The following is a 20,139-nucleotide window of genomic DNA, read 5'->3' on the forward strand; positions in this document are numbered from 1 at the left end:
CGGTTCCGGACCAGATGACATCATTTCCTTCCCAAGCCTTTAAAACCACAATCTTACCTCTGAATGATCAGTTCTGTTTTGGACTCAGTCTTGTGAACATCTCTGTTCAAATATCTAAAAACTTTTTTGCAGCTGGGAAATAATATACGGATGGCTGCCCCAAACCATTATGATGTCTGGAGACTCTTATTACAATATTTAAAATCATTTTATTTGATTTAGTATTACATTCAGTAAAATGAATTTATTTAAACAAGGCTGAAGAAAATTATGTATTTTAAATATAGAGATTTTACAGTAATTTGCTTGAATGGTCTTTGACTTCTGAAAAAGCCCTAGCAACATAATGCTTTACATTTTAAAATACGATGAAAGTCAGTCTGAACTATTAACCTTAAACGGGAAATTTTTTCAGTTCAGCTGTTTTTTGCCCAGTACAAATTCAAATTACATTCATATCAGGCACTGTTTAAAATAACATCAAGCTGTATTGACTTAATATAGTAGATAAAATAGTGTGCAATGAAAGACTAATTATAAATATTGAAGAAAATATTTACATTTTAATTGCAAAACCAAAACATTGACAAAACGAATGAAAAATGAATGTGTCCTGATGACTGTTATGGCTATATAATCAAATAAAATGAAAAAACACTCAGAAATAGCAAAAATAAACATGTAAACAAGTAAAGATAGATAAAAGACTGATGAATCATCTGCATCCTAGATTGCAGCGGTTGCCATGGAAATCAATGGGACAATGAAGACACTTTTTGCTATTTGTTGCCTAACAAATTTCAGGTTTGCAACTGTTGTAAAAGTTTTCTTACGGTATATTGAAATACAAAGAAATGGCTAACAATAAAACTATCTGATGAAAGGCAGGGCAAAACATGATGCTGACACAGCTGCGATATTCAAGTTGGCTTGGAAAACCCAACAACTGTCTTAGACCATTTCGCAAATGCTTGGTTGACGTAAAAACAGAGTACTCAATCACTTAATTGGCCAAAAAATCAGTCACTGGAGCCAATCCCAGCCAGCACAGGGTGCAAGGCAGGAACAAATCCTGGGCAGGACGGCAGTCCACCACAGGGCACACACACACACCCACACACCAAGCACACACTAGGGAAAATTTACAATCGCCAATGCACCTGACCTGCATGTCTTTGGACTGTGGGAGGAAACCCACGTAGACACAGGGAGAATATGCAAACCCCACGCAGGGAGGACCAGGGAAGCGAACCCGGGTCTCCTTACTGTGAGGCAGCAGCACTACCACTGTAATAACATCAATAAATAAATAGTACAAATGCTCTTTCAGGATGTGACAGCCAATGTGTTCCAATGTTGTAGGAGGATGCTGAATGCGCAGGCAAGTGTCATAAATCACGGTTCTGTTCTACATTAGATGTAAAAAATGACAGGAGAATTATTTTATAGCAGGCCACAAGGTGAACCAGACAAAATGACAGTATAATGACGAATGAAGAACAAAAGAGCACAGCATCATAATTAAGAACACTAAATCACAAACCAAAAAAACAAGTCAAAAGAAAACACACAAAAGTTAAATTTGACCATGCAAAGATTTCTCTTACCAATCAAGAGTTTTGGATGTTGACTTAAACACTGTTGTGCTGTTGATGCCACGTGATGTGACTTCCAAGGCCACACTGCTAACAACAGGTTATTACGTCATAGCAATAAGACTCAAAATGGAGTCCACTCTGTAAACAAAACAAAATTGTGGGGATTTCAAAACAAAGTGATAAACAATGATAACTATTGTGAAAACAAAATAAATGTACAAAATGAAACTTAAACTTTCATAACACAAAATCTGCATAAAAAATGAATAGGCTCACCAGACAAAGTTAGCAAATGAATGCCCCAAAATGCCCACTTATGACAAAAGCTCAGAATATCTGTAATAAAATCTGAATCATTTTTATATATCAAGATGATCTATAATAAACTAAAGTGATAATAATTATACTACCAACCAAATGGGCACAGTGACCTAAGACGCATGATTTGCATAGAACATGGCAAAATAAAAAGAATAGATATCAAATTCATGATATAAACAGTAAAAAGCATTAGGAATGAAGTGAAGGTACATTTTGAAATTAATACAAAGAAATCTAGAGATTAAACACAGTTGGGGTAGGGAATAATGACTGATATAAGACAAGATTTGTGTGGCTTGATTTAAAGCTGTAGTTTACATGCTGACAGAGATGGGGCCATTTGCATTGTAATTATATTTTGACAACTTCTCTCAACCTGGTGAAATTCAATAATTTGTTTGTAAAGGACTACATACACAGACCATCTGCAGTGAGAGGATAAGAAATGCCTACATATTCATATTTCTGTTGCAATCAGTGCAAATCTTAACATGATATTTTCAAAAATGCTTTAATCCAATTCAGAGTCACATGGATCCAAATAAACCCTGGGAGTTCACTCTTTATAGCAAAAATGGGAGTTCTGCTGACTCATTAATAACTTTTCATAATTACTTTACAGATTGATGAAAAAACGTTTTTTTCAAGAAAGACTAAATATAACTTTGAAGTTTCAAGATTACTTGGTTGATCATAATACATTTCTAGTTTGCATCTGCATACAAATGCCAGGATTGTCTAAAATTATTTATCTCACTAGTATTATAGACCAAATTATATGACACATCATCAAGCAAAATGTTAGCAAAATCTCATATTTTTACCTCCTTCGCACTACACTTTATACATAATAAAAGGTATCTGCAAATACAGTGTGAACATCTTATAACTTTGGTCTTATAAAGCAATAATATTAGCACCTGTTATTTTTATTAATCCATTCTGGATATCAAGCCAAGTATTCAGTTTGCTTTTTATTTGCCTCCACGTACTGAAGTGGTGACACATTAAGCATATTAATAACAAAAGTCTGTGTAACTCTTATGCCGAAGAGGGCTGTAAAAACGTAACTAAGACAGAAGATGCAAATATTTGATGAGTATTTATTCTGAATAGCATTACTGCCTTCAACATTAAAATATTTGAGATACTTAATAGTTCTGCTTATTAAAAATTTTAAAACAGGCTATTGGATTTCTGAAATGAATACTATTTTAGTTTCATTATATGTTTTACTATATCAGACATGTGAAACAGGCTTGTCTAGCTGGGCTGACACCTACTTTATCTATAAAACTGACAGTATTACTACATAATGTATTATTACATTTTCACACACTTGTGATTGCGGAACAGCCTAAGTGTTTAGGTGAGTGTAATTCTCTGCAGAGACATGAGGGGGCGCTGTGTAATAATAATGTCTCTTCTCCTCTCCCCTCTGCATAAAGGAAGATAGAGGTGCCTACCATGACATCACATCCTATGTCAGACCACCTGGACCCATCTTTTTTGCATGCCTTATAATGTATACAGTTTGCCTATGGTTTCCCGGACCCTTTCTCTTTTGTTTTCTTACAACATGCATCAGCTCTTTTATTATCTTGTTTGTTACATTAAATAAAAGAAAAAGAGAGAATGGTTCCTAGTTTGGTGTTTGTTTTCTTTTTTTTTTGTTTGTTTCCTTAGTGTTTATCCTAAATGTTGCAGAGATATGATCAAAGTCAGCATAGAGTGCTGTCTGAGCAAATTTTCACAGTGCTTACTCCAGCTTTTTACCTTAATTTTTATGTACTTTTTAGGTTTTGATGTACATTCTGGTATTTAATGTCTTTTTAGTTGACCTAATCAGACAACTGTGTGCCATAAGTGAATACCCATCAGTACACAATGTTACAGGTGCCATTTGGTGGTGTGCTCGACCAAGTGAATAACAGGCTCAATAGAAAATAAATTTTGGGGTATCAGCTTGGCCATCTCCATTTGTTTAAAGGTTCGAAGAAGAAGAAATGCTTGATGGAGTGAAAATGAAATAAAAGTTGTTGCCACCAAATTAACTTGGCTGGAAAAAATATAGTGTCTTCTTTTATTTTTAGGTGATCAAGGAGATCCTTTGCTCTGGTCACTTGAGTAAGAAATGACGCCTTTTTCTGGGTGGTCATGCATTTATGGCTAAGGGACTGGAAAGGACAGAGTCATTTAACCTTTTCTGAACTGTGGAGGAAGAAGACAACAATACATTTAGCAGCACCTCCCCAACTTTGTCCGGGGTGGAACCATATACCTGGGAGGAACTCAGAAGTGGACCATCTGACACGCATGCATGATATTGGATAACACAAGAGAAAGGGACAATAAAGTTTAAATTGATTACAAACATGATATCTTTGAAGTGTATTTATTATTTAAAATAAATGTTGAGTAACAAAAACAATTCAAATATTACAAAAATAATTCATACACACAAAGTCAAAATATTTGTGATGATGACCATTTGTGCATTCAAACCTCACCTAATAAAGTACTTGTCCTCTCTTACCCAGTAGCACAATTGCAAGATGTTCTTCCTCTGACTCTATGTTATCATCTTCCACTTCATTTTGCAGAATGCTCATGCCAGCTGGTTTTGCAATTTTGCATAGCATAGCCCACGCAACAACAACAGCACAGTGACATTTAGGTGAAAATCTAAGTTCCCATGTATTGGCATTGAAAGTTCTTCTTCCAGATTCCTATGACACACTAAACAGCACTGTGTGATCTTCAGTGTGCTCTGTTATTACCTCACTTTACTAATTGTTTGGGCATTCAGCACTGGAGATAGTAATTATACACAGATAGGATATCAGTCAGTTACCCAATATTCATCCACCGGCTGCTTGGCCACAATATCTGTAAATAATCCTTGATACAGTTTACTTTTAATTTTGTAAAATGCAAATTACCACTTCACAACTTTCTTTTTACATAATACATACACCTAAGGTAAACAGATTTGTTTAAACTTATGATTAACATAAGTTGAACCTAACAATATCTGTCCATTAACATTATCTTTGATCTATTGTCAGTTGGCAGGTGAGAAGAGGAAAACGAAAACTCCAGCTAACAGCATCCCTGGAGAAAATGAACCTTTGTAAGGCCAATCGTCAAAAGACAAAATCAGACACCATCACAGTCTTGGAGACCTGGGCCAAAAGACCACTCAGCCCTTCCTGGGTATTCTAGAGTATCAATCTATAGCCCAATTCAGATGGAACTGGTGTTACCAAAAGGCGAGGTAAAGGAACTTTTACCGGAAGACCTTATGTGGTTTTAGTCCTGCCTGCATTATGTCATTAGCTTTTCACTGACTGCGTGTTTACATCTCAGTAAAAATTTAGGAGACTTTTACCATCTGTAAAAATTCAGCATAAAATAACCCCATGTTAAACTTGACAGTTCTTCCATCGTTTCAGCAATTCAAATAAGACTAAAGTTAGGGGTCCTCCAGTAATTACTTTATCCAGTGCCTGACATGGAAAAAATAACTAACCAATGGGCATCACCGTGGTCTGCATGAATCCAACAGTGGCATAAAGTAAATGCGTTGTCCAGAGCTTCACGGTTAGACTAGGACAACTTGAGTCTCTCTATTAACACTGAAATGGTCTAAAAGGTTCATATTTGACTGCACAGCAGACTTAAGAAAATGACTCACATTCATGGATGGTGCAGTCATCTCAAGCAACATCTCTGTTGCCTCTAACAGCTGCTATTTTCACGCCATCACCTACTGTCACACCTAACTTTTGACTGAAAAATCTGCAGAATTGATTGGTTAAGTCACAATATTAATTACTAGTGGATCATGTGACCTAGAGCAGTTTTAGAATTTTGCTGGAGTAGCTCTCCCAAGTTGATGATTTTACCTATTTTTATCTGTGCTGTTTTCCTGCCAGCTTGCCTTATGTTCCAAAAGTTCTAGCTTTCCTTTTATACTATTGTGATGTTGCATTTGATGAGGAGAGCATATACAACAGTAATCAGTCCAGCAAAGAAAACTTCACATTGTAGTGGTCTTTTTTGATCATATGAGGAGATATGTACAGTACCTGAACAACATATTGCTATGAAGGATTATACACTGCTGAGTGCTCATGAAAGTCAAGTGCAACTACATCGCAATATCAACAGCACTTTAAATGAGCAAAAGGAAAATCACCATGGAGTCTGGTATGATATTCCAGAGTGTCGTTGTTGTTTGGTGCTAGTAAAGGAGAGAGGTTTGAATCAGTTTACTGGAGATTTTGCAATCTCTCATTTTTCTGCTCTTTTGACTGTTTTGGGGTGGTGGGTGCATTCTTGCTTTAGATGGATTCTGTTGTTATTAAGGTGTGTCTGTTTGGGTGCTGTGAGGGATGGAGAAGTTCTTGAATTTCTTGGTCGGGGGTGGATGGTTCTGTTAATTTTCTTCATTTCTTTATTTCTCATCTTTACTAAATGCTATTGTGGTTATGTTTCTGTACAATGGCTAATTTCCTTGTGGAATTGTGCAATGGTTGAGGTCTTACCTGAGATATCAAGATATTCAATGTGATACACTATTTATGACAGAAAAAAAGATAGAGCATGTTTATAAGAAATCAAGAAAGATATGTCCTGATTTAGAAAGAAGCGGTACTTAGGATACACAAATATGAAGTGCTTACATTTTTAAGTTGTTCTCTCCACTTCTAGGTCCTGAATCTAACTCTGAAGGCAGAGTTGTTATTTATCTGTCAAGACTGGTTGCAAGAATCTGCCCTGTTGTGCCTTGACCCCTAATCCATTCCAATTATGTTATTATTTATTTGGCTGTTATGAACAGTGTGATTTGCAATAGTGCACAATTTGTGAGCTATTCTTCTTATATCCTACAATTTCCTGCAGTCTGACAGTTTCCATGTCTGTTACCAACTGGTTTTTTTGTGATACTGGCAAACTCAATATAATATGTACATCTGTTTTGCTAATTTTCTTAGCTGAAGAACGATAATTGAATATGCTTAATGCTAAATATTTTGGATGCAATTGTGTTTGTTTAAATTTTGTAAACCTGTCACAACTATTCATTGAAATTTTTCCACTATAAGTGATAATGATTAATTCTCCAGATCTCTGAAGTATGGCTTGCCCACCCAGATCTGTCTTGGCCCACCCACTTTGCAGATTCTTTATTCTGGCTTTGCCCGTTTTTGAATAACTGCAAACAAAATAAAATTGTGCTGTACTCATGAAAGAAGGAGTGGGAGAAATGTACTATTTGCATTAACTTTGAAGAATTATTTTTCCAATATGTTATAAGTAAAAGATAAGTTTAATTAACTAATAGAATGAATTAAATACCACTACAGAATTAAAATAAGACAATAGATATTAAAAACACAGTATTTAGTTTTAAAATTACAAGTGATTACATCATCCAGTGCTCCACAAAATAAGATGGAAAATTTCTATATATATATAGTAGAGCGAGGCAATAAAATTAAGTAGATCATCAGGGAAAGAAAACACTCATCCTTGAGTCCTCACAGAAATTTGTAAAGTCATAACATATATAAACCTTTCCATTAACATATTTTTCATCGGTCTCTTCAGTCTGGGGAAATTCCATAAAACTGCAAACTTGGCAACATTATGTATTAAGAAGCTGCAGGTATTTAGGGTGGTTTACAGATGTGTAAAGCATTGAGTTAAACAAAGGCTGCTGTAAGAATTATATTTAATGTATTTCAGAAGATGGAAAAAGTGGGAAGCCCTCTGGGGCCAAATGCTGCTACAGAAGTTAAACTAAATATATACTATATGTAATATATGTGTATCTATCTATTTTAAAACAAGCTTATTTGAATAGATATACATATAGATATAGATATACAGATACTTAATATAGATAGATAGATAGATAGATAGATAGATAGATAGATAGATAGATAGATAGATAGATAGATAGATAGATAGATAGATAGATAGACGGACCGGTTAGGGAATGTTGTTTTTCTATATATACTGAATAAATGAACATATATTGTAAACCATAAAAAAGCAAAGAGAACCAGTTTAACTCTAATTATTTTGATTTGCAAACTGCCAAGCACGTTCACATTCTCCTTACTTCACTTATATGTTGTTGCTTTTGCCTCAAGTTCCATCATAGTGCACTTCTTTACTGCAGTCATTATCCACAGTAGTACATTTTCCTTAATCAACTTGTGAACTCCAACTCAAACTGTACATTTATAACATAAGAAATCTGACAAACAAAAAGAGACCATTCAGTCCATCTAGCCCATTTGTTTAGTTAATACTGTAGCTAAACTGTCCCAATATCTCATCTAGATTCTTCCTAAGGGTCGAAAAGGTTTCTGCTGCAACTACGTTTTCATAGTTGTTCCAGATTTCCAGAACTATTTGAGTAAAGAAGTGCTTCCAGACTACTGTCCTAAATGCACTTCCATTTACTCACCATAGGTGTTCTTGTGTACGTGATTCAGTGTTTAGTTGAAAGAATTCTGCTGAATCTATTTCATCAATGTCTTTTAGAATTTTGAAAACCCAGATTAGGTCTCTAAAGAGGAGCCTCCTCTGTTTGAGACTAAACAGGTTTAATTCTCTGAGTCTGTCAGAGAATGACATGTACTTAAGTCCTTGGATGCACTTGGTCCTTCTTCTCTGACACTACTGGTCTTGGAACTGAACATCTAACAAACCTGTCCAACATGATGATGATGGATGTAAGAATTACAAAAGATGTTGGTCTTATGAAGCAATAAAACTTTAAGAGCAGGCAGTTAAGATGGTTAATAGCATATTAAAACATGAATTATGGACTAACAACAGTTTGTGAAGCATATTTTGGTTTCAGGCCTAGGAAGAGAACATTGGAAATATTGTTAAATGTGAGGCAAATGAAGGAAAACATTTTGACTAAGACAATGAAAGCATTATGTGTAGATGTGTACATTCTATTAGACCAGATGCTGGAAAAAGTGGTGAGGTAAACATTGAAAACATTTGGTGTGAATGAATGAATGAATGAATGAATGAATGAATGAATGCTGGAAAATATCTGCTTGGGGCAATTGAATTTGGAGGGAGGGATTGATTGTATATCACATTATTTAAAGAATGTGAAAGGGGTGTTGGTGCCATGTGTAAGCTCCAATAACATCAAATAACAAATTAGGTTAGATCTGATTTTAGGTCGAAATTAACTAATTAAATAAATTAAGAAAAATTTGGTTAAGACACGACCTACTTGACATCATATCAGTTTCCACCACAAGAAAAAAAATGCAAGGCCTATTAAAACTTATACAATTTTTTTTTGTTACTGGATATTAAATGTCTCTAGTCTAATCTATACACATAATATTTGGGATATCAAAACGATGAGATAGATAGATAGATAGATAGATAGATAGATAGATAGATAGATAGATAGATAGATAGATAGATAGATAGATAGATAGATAGATAGATAGATAGATAGATAGATAGATAGATACTTTATTAATCCCAAGGGGAAATTCACATAATCCTGCAGCAGTATACTGATACATAGAAACAATATTAAATTAAATAGTATTAAAAATGAAAAAAAATTAAAATAAAATTAATGTTAGCATTTACTCCCCCGGATGGAATTGAAGAGTCGCATAGTGTGGGGGAGGAACGATCTCCTCAGTCTGACAGTGGAGCAAGACAGTGACAAAAGTCTGTCACTGAAGCTACTCCTCTGCCTGGAGATGACACTGTTCAGTGGATGCAGTGGATTCTTCATGATTGACAGGAGTTTGCTTAATGCCCGTTGCTCTGCCACAAATGTTAAACTGTCCAACTTTAATCCTACAATAGAGCCTGCCTTCTTAACAAGTTTGTCCAGGCGTGAGGCGTCTTTCATCTTTATGCTGCCACCCCAGCACACCACCGCGTAAAAGAGGACACCCGCCACAACCGTCTGGTAGAACATCTGCAGCATCTTACTGCAGATGTTGAAGGATGCCAACCTTCTATATTATTGGTGCCACAAGTTCCCTAGGTAGAGTTACTTTTTTGTGCGAGAAGCTTGACAACTTGTATAAAGTTATTTAAAGAAGAATCAACTTAGGGAGTTAAGGTGTCTAATGAAAATGTCCCTATGGAGCCTTCTACAAATTTTCAACTCATGGATCAAAAACTTAAGAATTGTACAAGGAATTGATTATCTGGTAATGCAGCACACATAGGCCTTCAGATAAATGTTGTCTTAGTTCTCTCTTTAACTGGAAAGTAATGAGTCACAATGAATAAAAAGGATTTTTATTCTTGTGTTATTATGTCAGCCTCTGTTATAATACTATGAACCTACTAAATGTTCCTCATACAGGCTAAATATTTGCCCAAATGGTGCGAAAAGAGAGGCCAGGCAAAAAGAAAGAGTCCAGACCTTTTCTATAAATATCTTGTGAAGTTGTTAATTGCTCACACTGCTGGCTTCTTTCTATGTGTTGATTGATTTTCCTGATGTCGGTAAAACTAAAGGTGCTTTTTAAACAAGGTAGTCATAGAAACAGTGCTGGATTTTGAACAATTGGATTTCAGCCTCTTGTCATAAAGATTTTAGCTAGGATTTCTCGAAGCGGATCACTGGAATTAGCTAAGAATTCATATACAGTATGCTGTAGACATGCATTAGAAAAGGTTGCAATAATTAACAATATTACAAAACATTAAATAAGATAAAGGCTTTAATTTTAAAATTTCAAGGACTTAAAATCACTTAAATACATTTAAATTGTAGCTCCATGTGGTAGTCCCTAAAGAGCTGACTCAATAGATTCTTGCTGTTTCTTTCACGCTGTCCTTAAAAGGAACAATCACTTTAGCAATAGTAAGTACTGGAATTCTTATGAGGCTTGCTGTTTTTGTAGACTCCCCTGCAAAAATCACTGAAGCTGCTAATTTGAAAGGTAGACTATCATCTCAAACTACTGGTGACTCATTAGAGATGCCATCCTCAGGCAGATACAGCTTTTTAGCATTAAAATATAGCCCTCACTTAAAAGTTGCTGTCTGCAGTGACCACTTCCAACACCTTGCATTGGCACATAAGCTCTACAAAATGGAAGGGTGGTCTTCTCTTCTGCTGTGGTGACAATGGTACATCAGTAGGGGTATTGAGCACTGCATTGTTAGGTGGTGCAGCAGGAATGTTGAGTGCTGCATTGTCATGCTGTGCTGCAGAAGTGTTTAGCGTGACTTTTTTTTATCGTGATCATTACATGTTGGTAGGTGGACATTCTTGTGTTGAGCTGCATATGTAGCAATCACTTGTCTGCCCTCTTGCCTGAACTGCTCCAAGTCCAGATATCAACTTTGAGACTTCATTCTTTGCTGCACTGTAACCTTGCTACAAAATACCTCATATTTTCCCTGCTTGGTTTCAACACTGGGTTTGCCTCACACTGCTCACCTGTCTTAGTGGTAACATGATCCACCTCATTGTCCACAGCTCCATGAGATGATCAAAACCAATCCTTTCCAAATCTCTGTCACCTACTGTGTACCCAAGCTGATGGACTTTAGCAGATGGAGAAATGTTGGTGGAGCTGTAGGTGTAGTCATTCCTCAGCTGTCTTCCTACCTTTATTGATACTGCTTGTGGCATTTCACGTCCTGGATCTTAGGCTTGATACTTTCCAGCAACTCCTTAGAATGGCCCAGCAAGGCCATTTTGGGACTCAGTGGCACTTGGCACTTTGCTAAGTTGGACTCTAGGTCTTTTTGTCATCCTACTTTTGACACTAATGTAGTGCCACACGGTACACGCCAATGCTAACTCAACTGATTCATGTTCTTTACCACACTATTTTAGGTTATTCACTGTCTTCAGAAGGACAGCTAGCTGGAATTCTTATGCAATTTTGGCAAACTTTCCACTTTTATAGGATCCCTACATCTAGTCCAGAACTGCTCATTTGAATGACGGAATGCTGGTGATTTGTTCAGTGATGCCATCTCCAGGCTGATGCAACTTGTCAGTGCCTTCCCCATATTTATATATATGTTGTAAATATGAAGAAGGCACTGACAAGTTGCATCAGCCTGGAGATGGCATCACTGAACAAATATATATATATATAGTATATATATATATATATATATATATATATATATATATATATATATATATATATATATATATACTCATCCTTTGATTCACAAACGTGTTGTGTGAGTGTGTACATCAGTGTGCCTTACCATGGACTGGCTTGCTTTGATCGTGAGCTGAATAAGTGCATTTTGAAGATGCATGAATGGATTAAAAAATGTTAATCTATCTGGAAAATGTAAAAGTTACACTCGATTAAAAATTGAAATGAAATGAGAATCACCAGATATGGGGTATACCAGTCAGTACTAATAACCTTTCTCAACCTTGGCTGTCAACGTATCATATGTGATTCCTGCCAAACTGTTTCTGCAATGCTTCACATTTGGAAATGTACAAAATATGTAGAGATATTTTCATCATTTTATGATAACTAAGACCCTAGGGCTGTAGAAACACATACATTGTTTTTTCTTTTTAAAATAGCAGCGTTGTACCTATAGTGTTGTGAAAAAGTGTTTGTCTCTTTCCAGATTTCCTCTATTACTGAAACGTTTTGAAACTGAATATTAGATTTTGGCTGAAAACCTAAAACATTGACTAGACGGCATCTTAATGAACCAATAATTTATATATATATAGAGAGAAAGAGAGAGAGAGAGGGATACTGTAGATAGATAGATAGATAGATAGATAGATAGATAGATAGATAGATAGATAGATAGATAGATAGATAGATAGAATTTATCAACAACATCTGGCACTGCATGAAAAAATTAAAAATCAGTTGCCCCCTAAAAAATCTAACTACAGTTAGCTGATTGAGCACAGCGAGGCTTGATTACAACAAACTCTGCTTAATAAAGATCTCACTTATTATGACTCCTACAACCAGAGGTAAGTTGCCAGCAAAGATATTCAACAAGCACATAATGCCACAATCAGAGGAAATTCCTGAAGACACCAGAAAAAAAAAATCTTTCAGTGTGGAAAAGGCTACAATGCCATTTATAGAGCTTTAGGACTCCACTGAACCACAGTGAAAGCCATAATCTTTAAATGGATAACACTTGGAAAAGTAGTGACTCTCCCCAGGAGTGACTGGCCTGCCAAAATTACTCCACAGGTACAACATTAAATCATTCAGGAAATCACAAGGGATCCTAAAAAACATCCAGAGAACTGCAGGCCTCAGCATAGGTCAGTGTTAATCACTCCAAATCAGAAAGACACTGAGGGGAAAACGGAATTCATTTGAGAGTAGCAAAGCAGAACCCCTGCTAACCTAGAAACACATAACTACTTGTGTCAAATTTATACCACAAAGCACCTGGATGATTTCCTAGCCTACTGGGAGAATATTATATGCACAAATGAGACAAAAGTGCAACTTTTTAGAGTAAAAGGGTCCAATTATGTCCAAGGTAAATCAAATAAAGCATTTTATAGTAAGAATAAAATGCTAACAGTCAAAGAAGATGGTGCTGTTGTAAAGATGTCCTTGGTGTTCCAGAACCTGGATGACTTGTCATAAATGAAGGAACATTGAATTTTTTTTCTGTATCAGAAACTCCTTAAGGAAAATGTCCAGACATTCGTCATGGAGTTGATGCTGAACTGTAGTTGGGTCATGCAATAGGACAATGATCCAAAACACAAAAGCAAGTTAACATCAGAATGAATTAAAAAGAGCATTGATGTCTGGTCTGGATTAAGTCGGTTAGAAAATCACATGCCCTATTACATTTTTTCTCTAAACTAGTCCTTTTTGGGCGGCACAGTGGCGCAGTGGTAGTGCTGCTGCCTCGCAGTTAGGAGACCCGGGTTCGCTTCCCGGGTTCTCCCTGCGTGGAGTTTGCATGTTCTCCCCGTGTCTGCGTGGGTGTGCTCCGGTTTCCTCCCACAATCCAAAGACATGCAGGTTGGGTGGATTGGCGATTCTAAATTGTGCTTGGTGTGTTTGTGTGTGTCCTGCGGTGGGTTGGCACCCTGCCCAGGATTGGTTCCTGCCTTGTGCCCTGTGTTGGCTGGGATTGGCTCCAGCAGACCCCCGTGACCCTGTATTTGGATTCAGCGGGTTAGAAAATGGATGAATGGATAGTCCTTTTTTCATATTTAAACCTCAACCTCTCAAAAATGCAAAAAAATAAACACCTAAAAATTTTGATGGGAACGAAAAAGATTTTTTTTACAGACCAGTGTTATGTAATATTTAGCCTTTTCCTTTGGCTTGTTGGCTTGTAGAAATTAAAACATTAAATGTCAAAAATTAGCAATAATTTAGGAAATCATGAAAGACATAGCTTCTTTTTCATATCACTGTGAACTCCTTTTGCTGACAATAAGGTCTCTATGAACAAATAATACTAATTGATCCTAAATGTTCACATAATGGAGCATATAAGTGTGATCGATGGAAAGTGAATACAACTGTTATTTGTGTTCATTGGTATATTACTTACAATGTATGTGATTTTAGATTTATTTTTTCCATTAAACATTAACTGCCATTTGTTCACACATTAATTTGGTCTTTGAGCTTCAGCAGGGATTCTACTGATTGTAAAGTTTTTGAAAACGTAACTAATATATATGTTTTTGTTTTTTGAACTAATTTTGAAAAAAGAATATTTGTAAAATCATGCATTTTTTCCTTTGTTCAATCCAGATTTGCATACTGCTGTTATAATGAATTTGGGTTTTGGCTTACTGGGATGTAGACTGTCACATTATTTTAACTATTTTACTTAGCATTAGTGGTTGTTTATATTTTTTATTTTTATTTTGACAATACAATTTTGTGTGTCTTTGTGACAATGTTTGAATGGTAATGGCCTATTTGTTTACTAGTGATGGGAACTCCGGCTCTTTTCAAAGCTTCGGCTCTTTTGGATCGACTCCCTTTAAAGAGCCGGCTCTTACGGCTCCCGAATGGCTCTTCGTTTAGTATCACTTGGATGCTTATATTTTAGCCTAATTAAGCAATTATGGTTTGTGTATAAGAAATTTCGTATTTATTGTTTTCAGACATTACATATTTGTATGCATTTTTTCATTACAAAAAATACACAGTTACTATTGTTTAACATTTTAATAAAAGCTTTAAATTAACAACTTAACAAAACCACAGCAAACAAATTAAATAAAGGCCAAACTCAGCAACAATACAACACTATGACTCTTTGAATAAAAGTTTTTAGGCCAGGTTGGCATTCAGAAATGCCAGATGCCTCAGCTTAGATGGGCTGATGTAATTTCTCCTCTCCGTGATTATTTGTCCTGTTTTTGAGAAGACTCTTTCTGAGGGGAGTGATGCAGCGACAATGCAAAATCTTCCTACCAGCACTGCAGCAGGAGTACTTGGCTCTTTTCCAGGGTCAGTGGATGGCAGAAGAGAGGGCACGCTCTCCTCCAGTTGCACAGATGGGTGGGAGGTTCTTATATGTCTGTGCAGGTTTGTTGTTGACACTGCTCTAACGGATATTTTCATATTACAAATTCTGCACTTAGCTTTGCAGTTCCCAGTATCACTGAAATTCAGACAGATGCTGCTTCTTTTTCGGCTTTCACTCATTTCTTCACTCTTCTTTTTTTCTTCACGATGCGCTTGCATTTAAATCTGGCTCCTCGCAGCAACAGGTACACAGAGAGACAGTGTTGCTCTGTGTACCTGGCCTGTACCAACAATCGCTGTCTTCGGAGCGTCTGTCCCCCTTCCTTCCTTCACATAATGGTACGATCCTATTCCGATGTGTCGTTCGTGAACAAGCCGGCATTATGAGCCAATGTTCTGTGTGTCCATATAAATATAGTCCCGCCCCTGCCGAATGGATTTTCAGCAGAGCTGAGCAGGAGCTGCCTAAGCTTCGGCTCTTCTCGAAGGCATCGGCTCCTCTCGTTCGCTTCAAAGCATCGGCTCTTAGAGCCGGCTCGTTCGCGAACGACACATCACTATTGTTTACAGTAACTTTGCCCATCTGCCAGCCATGGGACATGGTGGTCACATGACATACTATGACATCACATACTGCTTATTTAAGATGCCAGTGCGCTATACTGATATTTAAGCATTAGACTTCTTTCATTATTACTTTAACCCACTCTAGTGTAGTGTTGTGTTTACAAGAAGACTTTAGTGTCAGAACCATTTTGCAGCGTACCTTTGACTTTAAATTTGGTTTTCTCTTTCTAGTTTGGGCTCTACTGATTGCTCTTGATTGTTTCTTTCAGTTTTTTGATCCCTGCCTGTGCTTGGACTACATTTTTCCAGTTCCTGTTCATTCTTACCATCTCCTGAGGCCTTATGCATAACACTGTGCATAGAACTCACACTTAAACATGATGTACGGACAAAAGTGGAAATGTGCGTATGCACAAAAAAATTCAGAAGCACAAAACCATGCGTAAGCCAACTTCCATGCACTTCGGCTCTATAAATCTTGGTCAATGTGTAAAGTTATGCACTTGTATGCGCCTTACAAACCACCCCAACTCCTCCTGTAATGTTTTAATATGCAAATCAATATAAATATCACCTTCCCCGTTCAGTGTTTGGTTAAAAAACAATGGCAAAGTATGTGATGAAATGAGCAGGCAAGGAAAAACATACTATTTGTTGGTTTAAGCAGTGGTATAAACAACAAAAGGAAGTTGATCAGTGATATAGAGTTGCAGAGAAACTCTGAAGTTCAAGTTCAGAAAGTCGCACAGTGCCCAAAATAAAAAAGAAATGGTCAGATATGAAAGTCGAATTGAAAATGCGAGTTGTAGCCCACCGTTTGAGTGTCATACAGAAGCATAGTAGGGTACAGACAAAAGAAAATAAATAGGGACACAGAAAAAAAGGTCAAAATTTCCACCTTAATCTCGTTGTTTATTTTGTCACTAAAGTAGAATTTCGTAAACTTCATCTTAAAAATTAATGTTTAATTTAGTAGAGTCTCTCAGATACCATTGTAACTAAAGTAGCACATTAAATGCTTCATATTATATGTATTCTTCTATGTGTTCTATGTGTGTGAATGCCGACAGGAAACAAAATACATTGCATTCATTATATTACAGCTCTCTGAACAATTGAAATACTAAGATGTATACTTGATATCATTTTCATGATGAAATAAATTAAAGCATGCATTAAACATGGGAGCAAGATGGCACAGCAGTAGTGATGAATTGACACCCAGTCCAGGGAGTGTTCCTACCTCCCGCAAGATGATTGCTGGGATGTGCGTGACCCTCGATGAAATAATTTAATGCAGCAGTACTGTTTCTTTCAAATGCACCAACCCCCAATTCCTGTCCTTTCTTTTCTTTCTCCACATAACCAATCACTACACAATAAGCTCTTTAATAAATGTCAAGCCATCTATAAGCTTAGAACGCAGATTTTTCAAAACTTTTATGGAACATTGAAATATCTTCGTAGTACGTTTAATTATTCCATCCATCCATTCATCCAGTCCCATCAAGCATACAGAGTGAGGCAGGACCAATCTCTGGACTGGGCACCAGTGCATTGCTACCGCTGTGCCACCGTGCCCACACGTTTAATTATTAACAGTATACATTATTTAAATGAAGTTAAAAATGTATCTGTATAATGAAATATACATACTTTAATGTATTTCACCTTAAAAATGACATCAGGAGCTCCAAGAAGATAGCTCTTGGCAATCTAAGAAACCAGTCATCATCATCTGTAAATACATGCTGTCTTCTAATAAATTGAATTGAATTCCTTTATTGTTACTGTATGGTAAAATGCAAATCCTCTATATACTTATTTTCCTATAAAATGATAAAATAACAATAATAATAATGCAATAAAAAAATGAAAAAATATACAATATGAAACCATAAGTACAATATACATGTACATATAGTGCAGATAGTGCAAATAGTTCATAAAGTGGCTCAGGTTGTGCAATGTTACAACTGTAGTGCATGTTTACAGTGAGGTAATTGTACTTACTGTAAAAGTGCAAACAGTTCTACTGGGAGCATTTGATGAACTGATTGAGTGTGTTTATAGCTCTTGGGATAAAACTGTTTCTGAATCTCGAGATTCGTGCAGGAAAGGCTCTGAAGTTTTTGCCAAATGGGAGAAGTTCAAATAGACAGCGCATGGCTGAGGCAGCGAGTGGTGCACTGAAAGTAACAACACTAAAGCAACTATGCTATTTGGAATAGTTTGGCCATTTTGTGGACCATTATATTCTTACAGGTTGATCACAATCAGAGGCCTTAAATTTATAAACAATATACGGTTAATTTCAGTTTATTTGATAAAGCTGTGTCAGGGATGGGAAACCATACAGGAACAGTAGCACTGCTTTGGCACTGGGTGCCACCAGTTTGCAAAACCTAGTGGAAACTTAACCTGTGTATTCGTAGGTTAAGGCTGGTGTGAGAATGTGTGTGGCTTTATGCCAAGTTTAGTTTTTTTACATTTCGAAGTGAGCCCTATTTGTGCATATGCACCATTTATACATGAGGCCCATGGTTTTTTTCTAACACACAGTATTTTTCTGAAAACCTGCTATCTGGAAATTCATAACAGACATTACCATCAGGATTTCAATTCAAGTTCCGATAGACATTTTCATTTAATCATGTATTAGAGATTTTAGAATCATTAACAAAGGAAGACAAGACATAGCCAAGGTCAAAACAGAGTAAGATATAAGATTACCCATCAAGTTTAAATTAAAATCAAAAACAAAATAGAGTTGAAACAAAATGGAATAAGGAATGCACAAAACAAGTCTTTCCTTCATATTGGTACAAAGTTCAGATGTTGCTTAGTGTGCAAGGCTATGTTTCAAAAAATGGTTGTTATGATGTCAAAGATCAAATGGCATTTGTACATTATACCTAGCAACCACATATCATCGTACTGTCAGTTGCAGTGTGCTATCAGTTGTGGATGATCCTGGGCTGATCTGATCTTAGTCATATTTATAGTAAAAAGAGTAACTTTCAGGTTTAGTGCTGTTCCAGTGTGCCCCAGATGTGTACTAGCAGTGGACCAAGACCAAGACTAAGTGTACTTGCAGAGAGATGAAGAAGGGAAGCAAAGATGCATATTAAGACCAACTTGTGAGCAGATTTAACAAACAAGTACAGTAGGTAATGTTACAAAATGAATTCCACACACATCACACAGACTGTCACAGACATGTAAAATCACAAATATGCCATTACATATATGGAAACCATACATTATTTTTGGACTGAAGAAAATTGAAATATTGAACAAAGTACTACAGAAAAAGGGCAAGAGATGCACGGAAATATTTATAATGTATAATATACGAAATGGGAAAATTTGGATTAATGTACAGTTAACCATTAATGTTAAAAAAAAATAAGCAAAGTTGGTGTCCCTAATTTGGAGATCACTTGGCCACTGGTTTAAAAAGTGTCCATTGAAAGATGCTGCTAGTTTCTTCCATACTGTATTTCTGAGTGTCATGGAGATGTCTTTGTGGGTTTCCTTCAGATCTGATAAAAGCTCTCTAACAATATCTGCTATACAGTGTTTGTGCTCTACTGTGAAGTTTGTACTGCAATGAGACATTCTTTATGAATTTTGTCCTGCATCTGGCAGTTTAGACATCTTAGACACTTTAGTGACTGTTGGATTAAACCAGTTATTATGAAAAGATGGGTGCATATTGAATGACAAGTATCAGTTCTTCTGTATTATCTACATAATTGGGAAATGAGTTACAGCAAGATCCAATAGGTCCCAGAGTTTAATACATATATTGACACTCTATGAACATCACATATAAAAATAAAATGAGACAGGAGGTGGCCTTCCCCAGAGATTTGAAGGCATAGACATTTGTGCGCTAGATCAAGAGTCAGTGCTATATTGTATGAATGACTGAGTGTTGCATGGAAGAGCACAAGGTACTGCTAAAATAGAAAAATGCTAGCATTACTTTTTTCTTACATGTGAAGATTGCTTGGGTAACAGGGCCCCAATACACAAATTCAGGTAAACCTAATGGTAGATCAGCCCATGAGTTACAGAAGATGCTTCAGAGTCGATTATACTTATATTTAACTTTTAGCGTCATTATTTACATTGATTTCAGG

This window comes from Polypterus senegalus, chromosome 3 (genome assembly GCF_016835505.1).
Source record: "Polypterus senegalus isolate Bchr_013 chromosome 3, ASM1683550v1, whole genome shotgun sequence".
NCBI lineage: Eukaryota > Metazoa > Chordata > Cladistia > Polypteriformes > Polypteridae > Polypterus > Polypterus senegalus.